The following is a 4,915-nucleotide window of genomic DNA, read 5'->3' as shown; positions in this document are numbered from 1 at the left end:
GAATAAGAGAGATAAATTGAACAATTGGGATAAATTGAAGTTGGGGGAAATGAGAAATTAGTTTTTGTCAATTGGGGGAAATGAGAAATCGATTCTCAATTTAGGGGTTTTAGAGATATAAAACCGGTGTGTTTTGTTATAAACGGTAATCGTTAACGGATAATCAACCCTGTTTAATTGCCCCGTTTGACCACTTAACGTGGTGCTTCAAATGGCTAAGTCAACGAAAGTTTAGGATTTATTTTGAAGTCAACACATAGTTAGTGTTTTATTCCTCCAAACACAGACTTCGTGATTAAAATCAACAAAAACATTAATTTGGGGATTTTAATGACATTTTTCTTAAAAAAAAAATACAACTTCTCATTTTTTGACTTCTTATTCTCCTTCATCTTCTTCTTCTCGAAGAACACCTAAGAACATCAAAATCAACCAAACACAAATTAGAACATAGATATTATAATATGAACATCTTAATTAATGGACATACAAACAACAAAGTGTTCTAACCTATTTTTTGTTTCAGCCATATGAACAATAAAGTGAACAGCGAATTCCTTTCGGAACTGCAATTCCCTGAATAAAACATAATCGTCGATGAGTAAAAGAAAGAGTTAAAATTGGAAACCATAATCTTTCGTCGATGAGTAAAAGAAAGAATAAAACTTGAATCATATTATTTATGTAGAAATGTCCCATCTTGTTAGGGGGCTGGAGAAATGTCCCATCTTGTCTCCCTTTTAATTATATCTTCCACGAGAAACTCATAATCGTTTTCCTTGGTTGTTTCCGTGTATCTTCTTTTAATTTATTTCTCACATCAACAATATAGCTTACAATAAGCCATTTTGTTTTCAAAAGAAGAAAGAATATCTTACAATTGAAAAACCGGCATCAATAAACCGACTCCTTTCTCGCATATAAATTTTCGTATGTGCTTTATCAAATAACGTGTTACTTTAATCAACCAAAATTTTTACATGGTATTACATTAGGGTATATACAAATCATTGGTGGAAAAAATAAAGCACTTGTGTCGAATTGATTAGGGGATATGAAATGATATTATGAAGTTCATTTAGAATTGTGTGGAAGATGCTTTAAATTATTATAAATCTCTTGATATCTCACTTTAATGGAGCACACATGATCATAGAATTTGGCTCGGTGGGTTTGCTAACACATTTATTGAATTGTTGTCAAACGTCGATTTTGCTTAAACACATTTTTAAGTTGTAAATTTCGGTTAACATAACATGTAGTATAAAATAATCATCTATCAATAGACCATTTACTATTTATGTAATCCTAACTTTGTAGACTAGACCTAACAGACTGAGACCTAATATTTTCTATATAAACAAAAAAGGGTGAAAACATAAATAATTAATATAATGTATTAGAGGAATGTGAGAATTGATATGCAATAACAGCAATACACATGTCATGTGGACTTCGCATAGTAAAGACCAAATTTATCTATGCGTACGATTTATTTATGTAGGCTAGATTATTTTGTTTACTTGTTCAAGTGTATGATTATACATTTATAATCATGTTATATCAAATAATTCTTATTGGATGTAACTAAAAGCAAAAAGATGCACAACATGCAATTAACGTTCTGCTTTTTATCTTTAGCGGATCCAATGAAACTTTGTTTTTGACTTTCGTTAATATTGTTTAGGGTTTAGGATTCAATATTTCACAAAAACAAATTTCATTATTTGAAAAATAAAACAAATGTATTGATTAGTTGTATATATGTAGTTAAATATTATGTAACAATCCAAAATTAGCTATAAAATATGAACTTTTTACATCTTCATTTTTGTTTTTAACTTGTTATAATTAGCATTGACGTTTATTTTTCAATTTTTGTTATTGGTCGGTTATATCATATATAAAATTTGGTTGGTTATCTCATTTATAAAATTTGGTTGGTTATATCATCACTACAAGAAAACAGTCGATTTGCGATGGAAGAATCCATCGCAATTCCCTCGCAAATCGACAGTCGCAAGAGATTTGCGAGACACAACTATTCCTCGCAAATCGCTTCTCGCAAATAAGCTGACATCGCAATTCCCTCGCAAATTTTGCGAGGGATATTTTCCCTCGCAAATCTAACGCAATTTGCGAGGGATATATTCCTCGCAAATCCCACGCACATTGCGAGAGACGGTTGTACTCGCAATTGTCAAGCAAATTGCGAGGACTTTTTTCCATCGCAATGTTCGATCCGTCGCAAATTTTGCGACTACTTTGCGACGTCCATCTGCCTAGTATTGTTGGTATTCGCTAATTTTGTAGCAATTCTTCATTTTTAATTTTTTTTTCTTTTACCATTTTTATGTTTGATTTTTTTTTTGTGAATAATGTTTTAGATGTTAAAAAAGAATAATAATAAGAAGAACAGAATTGAAAATTCAAAATAGAATAAAACATAAATATTACAAAACAAAAGTCATGTTTAAGTGGGATATCAGAACAAAGTGAGAAGAGTTCTTAAAAGGATTGAGAGAGAGAGGTCACGTTTCTGGTCCCAGTTTGGCTACCAGCTGCTCCCGTTTCACCTGTGTTGCCCTCTGGGTTGGTGCCTTCCTGGTTGGTGCCTTCTGGGTTGCTCCCTTGTTGGTTGGTCGGGTATCGAAACTTGGCAGCAAACTCAGGATCCTTTTCCGCGAGATAGTCAAAGTATGCATCATAGCTATGCATTCTTTGACTACTTTCATGGATTTGACTCGCCTGGGTTTGGATTTGAGTCGCCTGGGTTTGAATGCATTCCTCAGCGGCAGCAAGCTTCTGAGCCAAGATAACCGGATCATTAGCTGGAGACAGAGGTTGCGGACAGCTAGTGGTAGAGGACGCTTCAAACTGCAGAGAACCAACCCCAAAAATTCTGTTTTTCTTCTTCGGAGCAACCTAAAAACAAAACAACAAACGACAAGTTACAAACATACAAAAGAAAACAATGGATCACATACTAAACAATTGCAAGTTATCACAAACTAAACAATCCCAAGTTATCACAAACTAAACAAGGAAGTTATCACAAACTAAACAATCGCATGTTATCACATACAAAACAATCCTAAGTTATCACATACAAAACAATCCTAAGTTATCATATACAAAACAATCCTAAGATATCACAAAATCATTAACAAGACAATCGATAGCAATATACGATTGGCAACTGAACACACCAGAAGCACTAAAAACTAACTTAACCACACAGTTCAACCATTGAGTATTTTTTTAAAAAAGAACTAAGAACGTTTATCTTACCTCAGTGTAAATTTTGTTTTTGATATGAATGGGCACCCCACCAGAAGCAGAACTCTCTCCATTCTCCCCTGTGCAAAGCTCAGATTCTAACTCTTGAATCTTGGACGACACCTCATTGAACACGGACTCGGACTTGCCATCCGTAAATGAGCCATCTGGTTTTCGATGAGTGTCTTCTAAGATTCGTAGGAAATCCGGAGTTAACTCCCCAGTGATCTCAGACTTGAAAGAAACAAAAAAGAGGTTGATTAGTTAACAAATAAAAGAGTGTCTGAAGGCCTAATCTTAAGAAAAAAAAACTTAAGGAACTTACATGCTTTCGAGCACGGGATTTAAACGAAGTTTGGCCTGAACGGTGCTTGTATATTCCAGTGCCATCCGGATCATGATAGCGAGTATTCCGACTGTTGATGCTCTTGATTTCTGATTTTGGATCAAGCCAATACCAAACAAGACCCTCCCATACTTGAGGATCAATCCACCGTGGCTTTGCCTCATCGCCTTTAAGCTTCCTCTTTAACTTCCACCTTGACACTTGATCACACATCCTGTCCTTCAACTTGTCTTCAAACTCTTTCCTCACTCTATCGTTTATGCAACGGTCCCAATTGTAAATTTGCTTCCAATAAAAGAAAGGATTAGTCTATATTTAATTAAGGCAAAAAAACATATTGTAAAATAGCAAACAAAGAGATTTCACTGACCGCAAACGTTTCATACCAACGGTCTACCACTTTAGTTGGCGTCTGTGTCCAATTGGCATGGGGCTCTTTGAAATCTCTTTCAAAGATGCTTCGAACAGTAGCCGCAACACAGGAGTCTTGCTCAAACCTTCAAAATAAATTCAACTTTCAGAATCCATGCAAACACAACTTTGTAATTATATTATCAAATTAAAAACTTAAAAGAAATTTTGTACCATAGAGTTCCTGGAGGTCGGCGCGGATCTAGTTTAGTTAAACTAGATCGACCAGGACTATCGAGTAACTCCTCCAAAGTCAGGTTGTTGAGACGTTGGGACATGACTGTAGACGAGGAAAGCGCGGGTTGAGACGCAGGAATTTCAGGATCCGCCGCAGAGCCACCATGCACGGGAGATGGTGAAGGCGTATTATATGGAGGCGTGACAGGCAGGTGCTGCGAGGTTGGACGGCGGCTATTCTGAGAACCGGAGTTTGGGTTGTGAGAACTGGAGGCACCGGAGGTTGGACGGCGACGATTAGAAGCAGTGGGAGAGGGATTTGAAGTAGTGGGAGTGGCTAAACCTTGATCCGACAGGAATCTTGTGTAATCGTTGCCTCCAAACATCTAGAAACAAATAAAATGGACATCTAAATCAAAACGAAAGGATAGATCGAAAGCAAAATGAAATCGAAACAAGAACGAAATCGAAATAAAATCAAATCAAAAGTAGAGAAGAAGAAATCATATGCGAGAAGATTTACCTTTCAGATCTAGAGAGGATAACAGAGAGGACGAGGTCGGAAGAAGAACACTGAAAGAAGAATACCGGAGAGTACGAGGTCAGAAGAAGAACACCAGAGAGGAAGAGGTCGGAGGAGAAACACCGGAAGAACAACACCGGAAGAAGAAGATGGGAAGAAGAATATCGGAAGAAGAAGAT

The 4,915-nt window shown here is 36.1% G+C and overlaps 1 long non-coding RNA gene across 1 annotated transcript; it reads right to left on the bottom strand.

Moving 5' to 3' along the window:
- Positions 217-660, bottom strand: LOC104743060. The gene is made up of 2 exons (XR_760609.2): positions 511-660; positions 217-413 (listed from the first exon to the last, which is right to left on the bottom strand). It is a non-coding gene; the product is annotated as an uncharacterized LOC104743060 (long non-coding RNA).

Source organism: Camelina sativa, chromosome 14, assembly GCF_000633955.1.
Source record: "Camelina sativa cultivar DH55 chromosome 14, Cs, whole genome shotgun sequence".
Lineage (NCBI taxonomy): Eukaryota > Viridiplantae > Streptophyta > Magnoliopsida > Brassicales > Brassicaceae > Camelina > Camelina sativa.
Note: the sequence above shows the minus strand (reverse complement) of the source record. Positions and strands in the feature narration are given on the sequence as shown.